The sequence below is a fragment of the Narcine bancroftii genome, chromosome 2 (assembly GCF_036971445.1).
Source record: "Narcine bancroftii isolate sNarBan1 chromosome 2, sNarBan1.hap1, whole genome shotgun sequence".
Lineage (NCBI taxonomy): Eukaryota > Metazoa > Chordata > Chondrichthyes > Torpediniformes > Narcinidae > Narcine > Narcine bancroftii.
In genome coordinates, this window is record NC_091470.1 from 316,025,560 (window position 1) to 316,038,108 (window position 12,549).

Consider the following 12,549-nt stretch of genomic DNA (forward strand, 5'->3'; position numbering starts at 1 on the left):
TCAAGCTTTGTTGGGACCAAGGAAAACTGCCTCAGGACCTTCGTGATGCCACCATCATCACCCTGTACAAAAACAAAGGCGAGAAATCAGACTGCTCAAACTACAGGGGAATCACGCTGCTCTCCATTGCAGGCAAAATCTTCGCTAGGATTCTCCTAAATAGAATAATACCTAGTGTCGCCGAGAATATTCTCCCAGAATCACAGTGCGGCTTTCGCGCAAACAGAGGAACTACTGACATGGTCTTTGCCCTCAGACAGCTCCAAGAAAAGTGCAGAGAACAAAACAAAGGACTCTATATCACCTTTGTTGACCTCACCAAAGCCTTCGACACCGTGAGCAGGAAAGGGCTTTGGCAAATACTGCTATATGTAAATATATACAAATATATATACATTGGTGATAGTATCCTGTACTATCACACACGGGCTACAAAAGAGAACCAGTTGTTCTCCCTCCTCCCTCCAAGATTGTCTGTAGCCCACAGTACAGACCCTGCAAGAAGAATTTTTTCTTTTCCATTCCTCTCCAGTTCAACTCACAAGAGCCATTTGCAGTTACTTTGGAACAATGTCCAAACCTCTCCCAGAGGTGTCAATTGTTCATTATACAATTGTTTCAGAGGCCCTTCACATGCTAATCTCCCTCAGGAAATGGGTCTGGTCATTAACATTAAAAAGGTGCAGTGCCCCAGCTAGAATGTCCTGTTTCTGAAAATACAAAGGTACTTTCTGAGACTTCCATGAATGAAACTTTGAATTTTGCCATCCCCCTCAAATAAAACAGACACCCAGAGCTTTGTGGGCCTTCTAAGTTATTGGTGGCAGCACATACTCCACCTTACCCCGCTCTTTAAATCACCTATAGGGTCTCCCATAAGAAAGCCACCTTCCTTTGGGGACCAGAACAACAGGGAGCACCCAAGCATGAGGCCAAGACGTGGTATGCGCAAGCTGAGAGAGGGGCCTGGCACCTGATGGATAACCTTGCACTGCCTGGTGGTAAGGGTGCTCACATTTGCCAGCTAAGCCCGAGAAACCAGGCATATGAGTTAATGACCAAGCAAATTCCTTTTTCTACCCTCCCCTCTGACACTGGGGAGCAGCACCCACAGGACTCTGCCCCAGTGGTAACACTACAACCCTGTTTGGTTGGGGGTGGAGCGTCTTCATTGAATTTGACTATGTGTCTTGTCCAGCATTCAGAAGGCACAAGAGTATATATTAAACCACTTGATTAGTATTTTTTTAAAACATGCCTTTTTGTTTTTATTGATAACATATACATAGAATTATTCATTGTCTCATGATTGGCAAGTGGTGTGACCACCAAGGGGTGAATTGCATTGAGAAGGGTTGTGGCTGTCATGTGAGACCATTGCTCCCTACCTAGTCGGAAAACATCCCAGCTGCCCCACCTATGTAAATTACCTGGACTGGACTCTCCAGCCTGCCTGCACTGGCCTTAGGCCATTGGCCATTGTAATTGCACTGAGCCATTGGATCCCTCAGCATTCTAAAGGTGCCATGTGCTCTTTGTTCTCTCTCTTTTCCAGCTTGGGATTGAGATCAGTAACACTGATCATTGTGAGAGATCAGTATCACTGATCTAAAAGAAAAGTGAGGATTGTGAGAGATGAGTAAAACTGATATAAAAATATGAAGATGAGGAAACTAATATAGATATATGGGTAAATGAATAAAGCCAGTATGAACAGGATAAGAAATGGATATTAGAATGTAGGAAGCAGAGTCAGTCTGAGTAAGATAAGAATCTTCTAACCTTTAGACAGAATCAGCTTGGCTCTGTTGAAGTCTTTGTGGATTAAAGCCTGTTGTACAGTCTTTACCTTGTGTGTGTGTCTGATTCTGGCTAACAGCACACCACAATTTTTCCACGGCTGCCATGGAAATACTCCTGAGCGCAGGAAGCCTCAAAGTCGACCCACGCCACCCAGAATCCCAGACACGCTTCGAGATCTGGCAGCACGCGGTCAAGGCAATCATCGAGGCGCACACAGGCAGCATCCTGGACTCAAATCAGAAGAGGCTGGTCCTACTCCAGTCAAAGCTGGGTCCCCACGCCTTCCAGGCAACCAGAGGCTGCTCCACGTACAAGAGCGCAATGGACACTCTCGAGAACTTGTACAAGCCCCCCCCCCCCATGAATACGGTCTGTGCAAGGTACCTCCTCAGTACCCAAGCCCAGCAACTTGGGAAGACGGCTGAGTCTGACCTGGGACACCTGTGAGAGTTGGTCCAACTGTGTCTGCCTGAACCCGGGTAGGCGCAGAGGAGGTCGAGAGGCTGATCCGGGATGCCTTCGTCTGAGGGCTACGCTCGAGGGGCATCCAGTAAAAGCTGCTGGAAGATAGTATCTACACCCTGACCAAGACAGTGGAAGTGGTCCGAACCCTGGAAGATGCAGCCCTGCACATCGAAGCCTTCGATTCCTGATTCCCGCAGGCTCCCTCATGGCCCTCTCACACTGCAGCTGCAGCCCCAGACCATGCTGGGGAGGAGAACATTGCTGCGGCGGGCACCCGGCACCCCTGTAAGTACTGTGGGTCCTGGTGTGGGACAGACCAACAATGGCGCCAAAACTGCCCAGCTAGGAACCAGTACTGTTCCCGATGTGGCAAGAAAGGTCACTTTGCTAAAGTGTGACTCTCAAAACCAGCTGGCAGCTCAGAGGCCCTCTATGACCTCCCCACCTCCCCCGCGGACCTGTCCACGTGCCGGGCGGAGCCATTGTCCCTGCTACAACTTCCCTCTTCCCCGACCCCAACGGTGCAGCGTCCGGCTCCACCAGCAACGATCGCAACGTGTGCCCCAAGCACCTGGACCAGCCCCCACCCTCACCAGCACTACTCGCCAAGAACAACAGTGAAGTCACTTCCACCGGCCGTGACGACGTCACTTCCCCCGGTGCAATGAACACGGCTGAGGAAGGAGGCCAGCCACGCAGCAGGCCCCCACGTGCCACCGCCATCTTGGGCCAGGCAGCGGCCGACACAGAGGGCCCCTGACAATGACGGGGACAACGTGGTCAACATGGGCAATGACCAGGCCGCCCACCGACGCACCCCACACCTCCGGATGTCATCAGTTGCTGCACACCGCACCCCACAACCAACGTCAACATGGTCAACACGGGCGATGACCAGGCCGGATTCTACCTACGCCTCCGGATACCGTAAATCACTACACATAGCCGGAGAGCGACAACTCCAACCCCAAAATGGTCCTGGCTGCCACCACACTGACCAGGGACATCCCTCACGATCTCGGGTACTCTATGATGGACGTGCAAGTCAACGGGCAGGTAACAAAGAGCCTGTTCGAAAGTGGCAGCACTGAGAGCCCACTCCCTGAGATTAAAAGTCCACCACATCACCTGCTCAATTGCCCTCACTGCCAAGGATAAGACTGTTGGTACACTTGGTCGCTGCTCGGCCGATATAACTGTGGGAGGGGAGACATAGATGGGGTTCAGGCTCCTGGTCATGCCCAAACTCTGCGCCCCAGTCCTCCTGGGCCTGGATTTCCAGTGCCACCTGCAGAGTGTCAGCCTTGCCTTCGGGGGCCCCCAACCTCCATTCACATTACACAGCGCGCGAACCTACCAGTCCCGGCCAACCTGTGGCCTCTCCACACAATGCATCACCCCCACCGGTGCTCTTCCCACATCTTACGCTAGGCTGCAAGCCGATCGCCGCCAGAAGTAGGAACTGTTGCGCCGCAGACAGAGACTTCATCAAGGCAGAGGTGTGGCAACTCCTGGCGGAATGTGTCATAAAGTCCAGTTACAGCCCTTGGAGAGCCCAAGTCCTGGTGGTCAAAGGGGGAAGTAAGCCGAGGATAGTTGTGGATTACAGCCAGACCATTAACCGGTACACCCAAGTGGACACCTACCCCCTGCCCAGGATAGACGACATGGTCAACGAGATAGCCTGCTACCGGGTTTTCTCCACAATTGACCTGAAGTCAGCGTATCACCAAATTCCCATGCTTCAAGGTGGATGGGCCCCTGTACCAGTTCCACCAAGTTCCCTTTGGGGTCACAAACGGGGTCTCCGTCTTCCAGCGGGAGATGGATCGCATGGTAGACCGGCACAAGCCAAAGACAACGTTCCCATATCTGGATAACATCACTATCTGCAGCTGTGACCAGCAGGACAAAAATGCTAACCTGGAAAAACTCTTGGGCAATAGAATTCTAAACATTTGATATGAAAAAGGAATTAGACATATTGAAGACTGTTATGAAGATGGTCTAATGTCCTTTGAACAATTAAAACAGAAATATGATTTGTCAAATGGAACCTTCCACTGTTTTCTTCAGATAAGGTACTTTCTGTAAGAGATGTGGGGTTCCATATTGGTCTCACCTTCAAGCAATGAAGTGGAGGGGCTGATTCGACTGGGAAATACACCTAAATTTATAACTAGAATGTATTCTATTCTCGAAGGCGAAAGACCTAAGACAGGCCTATTAAGGTGGGAGTTGGATCTATGTGTTATAATACAAAAAGAATGTTGGTCTGATTGGTGTCTGGGTAGTATAACATTAACGATGTTAATGCCCACCTCACTGACAAAAGGCAAAAGGCAAAGGAGGAAAAACCCAACACCCAACCCCAACCAACCAATTTTCCCCTGCAGCCGCTGCAACCGTGTCTGCCTGTCCCGCATTGGACTTGTCAGCCACAAACGAGCCTGCAGCTGACGTGGACTTTTACCCCCTCCATAAATCTTCATCCGCGAAGCCAAGCCAAAGAAATGTGAAATATGGATTGGTACAATATAATTTCTTACATCAACTATATCTTACGCCACAAAAACTAAGCAAATCAAAGTCTGAAATATCTGAAATGTGCTTTAGATGTGGCATCAAAATTGGAACCATCCTACATACTACATGGTTGTGTGCGAAGGTAAGATAATTCTGACATGATATCGCTGAAACATTAACAAAAATAATAGGAGTGACCTTCACATCTGACCCAAGCTTTATGGAATTGTGCAATAAACTGACTAAATTTTTAGCCTTGGCTGTAGACAAGAAGTGTATAGCAATCACTTGGAAGTCCAACTGTCGACTTATTGTTCAATGGGCTGCAGAGATATGTGGCTGTATACCCATGAAGAAAATTACTTATAACTTAAAAAATAAATATGATACATTCATTAAGATATAGCAACCATATTTGGATTATGTAGGGGTCCAATTATAAATTTAACCCTTCAATGTATCAATGTATGTATGTAAAGATGTGATATCCCAGAAAGAGAATCATGAAAAAAAATGAGAGCTCTGACAGTGTGTGGTTATATTTTTGTATTTGTGGGAGGGGAGAGGGAAAAGTGGGGGGGCGGTTTGTTTTGTTGTGTAAAGCTTTAATATATTTGATGTGTATAAAAGTTTAAAGATTGTATGAATATATTTATGGAAAATGGAAAAATTAAGATATTCAAAGAAAGAATAACTTTATTATTACATGTGTGTGTGGAAATATTAGCTGCTTTCAGGTGGCCAGGATACCCCAATGTAAATCCACCTAAAATACCCGAATGCGGCTGTTGGGAGGCCACTTGAAAGCGGAGAACCCTGACCCAAGGAGTACTAACCCAACCCTCATCAGATAGATGTATTCTCCGCTTTCGAGTGCTCCCCCTAGGCACCTGAAAGCAGGTGGGACTATGGCCAGAGTCAACAGGAGCCGACGTTTGCTCCGCGGCGCCTTTCCCCGCTGCGTACCTTTCAGGTGCCAGAACAGCACCTTCAGCACTGCCACCTGAATGTCGCAACCAGCTCTGGAGCCTCATGCTCCCAGCTATTCCACCTGAAAGTGGCTATTGTTGTTATTTGAGGTGAAAAATATTGCTGAGCCTTAGGAAAGAACACAGCATAAAGATACAGGAGGAGACATAGAAGATGTTGGTCAGTCTCCTGGTACTATTGTTATGAGCCCAGAGGACCCCAAAATCCAACAGCAATAGATATTCACCAAAAGTTGCTTAAACAAAAGTTGCTTTTAATTATCGTTAAACATGAAAATAGAATCAACTTTAACTTCTCACTATTGACTTACTTAACCTAACTTAACACCCTTCTCATTCTAAGTGCACGTGTATGTAATGTATGTGTAAGTTCAGAAAAGTTCTTTGGTTCACAGTCCAATCTCACTTCTCATTCCTCCAAGTTCACTGGTTGCAGGCAATTCTTATACTGTGAACAGAATTTAACATTTATAAAGTTCACCAGGCTTTGGTGCTTGAAAGGTAAGTAGTTACCACTCAGGAAGGTTCTTGTCAGTTTTCAGAGAGATGCTTGTTGTTTTAGGACATCCACAACTGATTCCATTTTAATCAGCCACTCCAGTGTCTTGCTGATTAAACTTGCCCCCTTCAGGGTTCTCCAAATTATGACCTCTTTCTATCAGGTCACCACAGAGTTCCTTTTTGTTTCCCTTATTCCAAGTGAAACATTAGCCAGCCAGTCCTCTCCTCTTGCATGAACCACAAGGGCTTTAACCAGGCTGAACAAAACACTTACAAACTCGTCTTCCATCTTGGGCTTTCCACAAGCTTGCCAGCTAGTCCTGTTCCTTTTTGTAAACAACAATCCATTAGTGAAGTCTCTTGGGCACTCTCCAAGCTCTTACAAAAGCTGTAAAGCAAATATGTCTAGCATTAGCAGAGCTCCAGTATTTTAAATAAGATTTGTTTTTAAAATGTTTGTATGTGACTTACTCTAACAAACCTTTCCCAATTTATCTCCCAAAAACATATCTATATTCTGTCATACTATGCAACAGACAATATAAAAACAAAAGACCGTTCAATCCAAGGGCAATGAAGAATATTGAAAGAGTTCAAGCAAAGTTGGTTAATATCTGGGAAATGGAACCTGAGAATGAGATCTGGCTTCATTTGCAGACAGATTCTGAAGTGAGAACAAAGAACTGCTGTATAGTATCATGTCTTCTGTATCAACCCTTAGTCATGTGGACTCAGGAAGTGGTTTCAGGAGGAAATGAGCAAGAGAGATAAAATCCATTCTGTTATTGCTGCGGGTTCAGACAGAGCAACCTCATTTCAATGGTAAAACACCGGATTCTGTTGAGTGAAAAAACGAATGCTGGAGAAACTCAGCAGGTCAAACAATGTACTTTATATAGCAAAGATAAAGATACATAACCAATGTTTCGGGCTTGAGCCCTTTATCAAGATACAAAAAAAAGTTGGCAGGTGCTCAAACAAAAAGGGGGGGTGGGTAGGGAGAGAAGCACAGTCCCAGTCAGGAGGTATTAGGTGGATAAAAGGGAAGGAGGGTACACCAGCAACCAGGGGAAGGAGGGATGTCTCTGTAAATGGAGAAGTGAGGAGAGCTGGAGGAAAAAAGACAAAGGGAAAGAGGAGGGAGGGTGAACAGAGAGGAGGCTAGCAGAAACTGGAGAAGTTGGTGTTAATGCCATTCAGTTGAAGAGTGCCCAGATGGAAAATCAAATGTTGTTCCTCCAATTATTGGGTGGTCTTTGTGGGATAGTACATGAGTCTATAGGCAAACATGTGAGCATAGGAGCAGGGTGTGAAATTGAAGTGGTTGAAAGTGCTCAGTGAAGCTATCTCCCAGTCTGCGCCCAGCCTTTCTGATGTAGAGAAGGCCACAAATGGAGCACCAGATGCAGTAGCTGACTTCCTCAGATACACCAGTGAAGTGTTGCTTCACTTGAAAGGACTGTTTGGGGCCCCAAATAGTGATGAGGGATGAGGTGTGGGTGCAAGTGTGGTACCTCCTGCTGGGGTCGGAGGGGTTAATTGGTGGGGAGGGATGGGTGAACGAAGGATTCATGGAGAGAGTGATATCAGCTGGCACTTTCAGGGTAGGAGCACAAGGAATTGTTTGAACATGTACAACCACAGATCATATCTGGTCACCTTAAGTCTGTATGAGTTTATTTATATAACTGAGTACCTTCTGTAGGTTGACGTCTGAGCAATACACTTGCTCCTCAACAGTACATTCCTGTCTGAGAAGTGAGGAATTTTTAAATTAATTTTAAAAATAATCCCTTATTTATCCATATGGCTGAGAAGCAGTGATGCAAGTCAGTGGAATGGACCTATAGGATATTATACTAAAAATGGAGTCAGAGGTGAAGAAGTGGAAAAAAGGAATACTCATGTATAATTGGAATATTTCTTATCACATTCCACTTGGGAAGACCAAGACAGAGTTATGATTTTAGAGTTATAGAACGTTACAATACAAAAACAGCGCCTTCAGCCAAACTTGTCGATGCCAACCAAGCTAATCTCTTTTGCCTGCATTCAGCCCATATCCCACTAAACCGTTACTATCCATATACCTGTCTAAATGTCTTTAAAGTTTAAAATTATATCCACCTCTATCACCTCAGGTCCCTTTTCAATCTTTCTCCTCTCACTTTAAGCCACTGGTTTTCAAACCTTTTCTTTCCACTCACATACCACTTTTAAGTGATCCCTAAGCCATCAGTACTCTGTGATTTGTAAGGGATTGCTTAATGTGGTATGTGAGTGGGGAAAAAAAGGTTGAGAACTACTGCTATATACCCAATTGTACTGAAATATTTTGCTTGAGAAATATTGTCATTGGCCCATTTCCTTCAGAGTTGTGAAACTGTGCACATAACGAGCCAATTAGGTATGATTCGAACAGTGGTTTTCCAACTTTTTCTTTCCACTCACATACCACTTTAAGCAATCCCTTACTAATCACAGAGCACTTATGGCATAGGGATTACTTGTGAGTGGAAAGAAAAAGTTGGAAAACTACTGCTTTAAACCTGTGCCTTTTGGTTTTAAATTCCACTTGCCCTGTGAAAAAAGACTGATTATTTACCTTATCTATGCCCATTATGTTTTTATAAACTTCAATTAGATCATTCCTCATCCTACTCTGTTCCAGGGAGAAAAGTCCTGCTCTATTCAGCCTCTCCTTCTAATTCAAATCTACCAGAACTAGTAACATTCTTCTGATTCTTTCCTGCATCTTTTTCATTTTAATGATATCTTCCTATGGCTGGGTGACCAGAACTGTGCACAATTCTCTAAGTGAGGTCTTGTCCCCATTTTGCAAGTGTAGAACAGTCAGAACAGTTAATAGCCTGAATCTAGTGCCAACGTTGGGATGCGACTGAAAGAATTAGAGCATTCATTTACAGGCATAAGGGAATGTATGATTTGATGTTAATCTCAGATTCCTTTTTTTCAGGCAGATCTTGAAATGATGATCGTTCACATTCAATATTAAAAAGGTCTGCTTTTCACTGTTTCAGAGAACTTGTGACAATAAATGAAACAAACACTGTTTCACCTAGATTAATCAATTGTTTTGTGAAGTTGCATGGAAAAGGTCTCCTTTTTTTTCTACAAACAATTTGGCACCATTTTAATGAAGGCCCACAACTGATCTGTTAATTGTCCTATAATTGTGCTTGTGGCAGTGGTGAATCAATAAGAATGTGAACAGGAGCAGGAGTAGGCCACCTGGCCCATCAAACTTGTTCTGCCATTAATAATTTCATTGCTGATCTGCCCATTAACTCCACTTACATGCCCATTCCCCATCATGCTTAATACATTTAAGGAAGCTGCCTCTACTTTTTCATTGGGCAGAGAATTCCACAGATTCATTACCTACTGCGAATAACAACTTTGGATGTTGCATTTAGAGCAGGGGTCTCAAGCTTGCGGCTTGCGGGCCAACTGCGGCCCTCGGGACGATAGTTTGTGGCCCCGCCTTAATATAAAAATTTAATGTTAGTGCGGCGCGCAAGTTTGATATGATTGGCACTTTTCAGTGTTGTGTGCGGAGCTGAACGAACCTACCAATCACGGTGGGGCATATTGCTCTAGGGGGCGGGACATCGGCTGGCCTTATTGCGAATATAAGCATATTTGTGTGCATTTTCTATTTGTCATTATATGCACACGGCACATGCGCAATTTCCGGGCCGCTCCCGCTTCACGCGCTTCGGCGCATGAACTTCAATAAGTCCAAGTACAGGTCCAGACTTACTGACGAGCATCTTCAAGCCCTACTGAGGGTCTCAACCTCCTCCTCCCTTAAGCCAAATGTGGCTCGGCTATGCAAGAGGAAGCGCTGCCAGATCTCTAGCAGTAAGAAGTAGGCAGAAGAAGACATGTTCATAACAGTTTATGTTCAATGTTCCATTCATGTTCAGAAAGTTAAAGGTTAAAGAACTGTTAATACAGACATTTGAATCTGAATAATAATAATTACATTTCTCCAGTCAGCAACTATATGTGGTTTCTTCAGTCTTCTATATCTGCTGCATTATTATTAATTTCATTATTATTATTTTCATTTTATTTATTTATTATTGATTGATTTTATTTTTTTTCTTATGAATTGTTAATTTATTTATTTTTTCATCTTATTTTCTGTTTAAAAAATAAAAATAAAGACATTTGATAACATTGGAATGTTTTTGTAAGAGCTTTTCTTGTGGAAAACCTGATGCGGTCCAGCCTCACCCAGACTCTACCTCCAGTGGCCCCCGGGTAAATTGAGTTTGAGACCCCTGATTTAGAGCTTGTAACATCCCCCACAACTCTAATAAAAGCACAACTCAAAGAGGCACACGGCATAGAATCATTGCAACTAAGCACATTTCTGGAATTTTTTGTCTGCATCCCATTCTTTCTTTCATTTTGTATTAATAACTACTTCCTGATCTTTCATTTTGCATTAATAACTACTTCCTGAAACCCACATTTATTTCCTTAAACAAGTAGCAGAGAAGCTGATGATACACAGGAAACATTCAACCAGAGTAAGTCACAGTTTTGATAGCATCTATTATTATTCAAGCCCAATGCAGCTCATTCAATTCTGTTATGAGACAAGGAACCATTTAAAACCACTGTAACATCTGCACATTAATCACAGTCATTTATTTTCCTTTTGTCAGTCAACTGAAACAACTTTTTTTTAACATTTGCACCAAAGCTTTACTCACCAATTACTGAAATAAATTTCACTTCAACCTATATTCCTCGGGGAGTCACGTGATGAAGTAGTGGCCGGTCGGGGAACTCCAGCCCTCTCCAGAAAAGTAAAATAAAGACAGTGAAAAAATGAAGGCACCAACACAAAAACCAAAATAAAGTGAAAATAAAGGTGTGGAGAAAATGGCAGCGAAAAAAGAAAAGTCAAAAGCAACGGGAAGAAGAGAAGAAGAAAGGACGTCGGAAGAAGAAGGTGAAGGCCTTACCTGTCCGAGGAGGCCCGCCGCGGAGAGAGAAGCCCGCTCCCTCAGGTCAGTTGAAGTCCCGAACTCGGGACTACAAAAATGGCTCACGGAGCCAAGCAAAAGTGCGCAACCGCGCATGCGCGACTCCTCGCACATGCGCAGATGCGCAAGACGAAAATAACACTGACGGGAGTCGATCTCCACAGCTGAGATTGACAGCTACAACACAACTGCAAGAGAAAGACACAGAAAATAACGAGAGCAAGAAGAAGAGAGTAAAAAATCAAAGAAACAACAGATGACCAACCCAGAGGAAGAAGACCACCAGCAAGACACTTCTAATAAAAATAAGAAGACCAAAAATACCCAACAAAATAAAACAAACAAACCAACAAGAAAACCAGAAGAGACAGAGGCAAAGGACACAGATCCTGGAGTGGACTCAGAAGAAGAAGAGGAAGAACACAGAGAAATGAAAGATGAAGGGAAGGGCAAGACAATGGATATATTTTTTTAAAAGAATATATGGAATCAGTAAAAGAATGGCAATCACAAGAATTCAGTGAAATAAAAAGAAGAGTAAAAAGTACAGAAGAAAAAATGAATAGATTAGAGATGATCATGTCAGATATAGGAAAAAGAGTGGACAAGGTGGAAGAACGAGAAACAGCCGTAGAAATGGAAGTAGAGGACTTAAAAAAGAAATTAGAAGAATCTGGTAAAAAAGTTAAAGAGACACAAGAGCTATTAGCTCAGAAGATAGATATAATGGAAAATTATAGTAGAAGAAACAATATAAAGATAGTGGGCCTTAAGGAAGATGAAGAAGGCAAGAATATGAGAGAATCTATAAAAGAATGGATCCCCAGGGTCCTAGGAAGACCAGAACTACAGGAAGAAATGGAAATAGAAAGGGCACACAGAACATTAGCCCCTAAACCACAATAACAACAAAAACCAAGATCCATTCTAGTAAAATTCTTAAGATATACAACAAGAGAAAATATATTGGAGAAAGCAATGAGGAAAATAAGAGAAGACAAAAAACCACTGGAATACAAAGTTCAAAATTTTTTTTTATATCCAGATATAAGTTTTGAACTCCTGAAGAAGAGGAAGGAGTTTAATGCAGCAAAAATGATCCTATGGAAAAAAGGATATAAATTTATGCTAAAGTATCCAGCGGTACTTAAAATAGTTATTCCAGGGCAGCAAAACAGACTATTCTTGGATCCAGAGGAAGCAAGAAAATTTGCAGAACAACTACAAAACAGAGAGAGAAA

At 43.7% G+C, this 12,549-nt stretch overlaps 1 long non-coding RNA gene across 2 annotated transcripts in view; it reads right to left on the bottom strand.

Moving 5' to 3' along the window:
- Nucleotides 1–6,016: 6,016 nt before the first annotated feature.
- LOC138755550 (uncharacterized) overlaps nt 6,017–12,549 on the bottom strand; it is a 38,848-nt gene continuing 32,315 nt past the window's right edge. For both annotated transcript variants that reach the window (XR_011352384.1, XR_011352385.1), the window contains exon 2: nt 6,017–6,672. This is a non-coding gene — a long non-coding RNA (uncharacterized lncRNA). The remainder of the gene's footprint in view (nt 6,673–12,549) is intronic.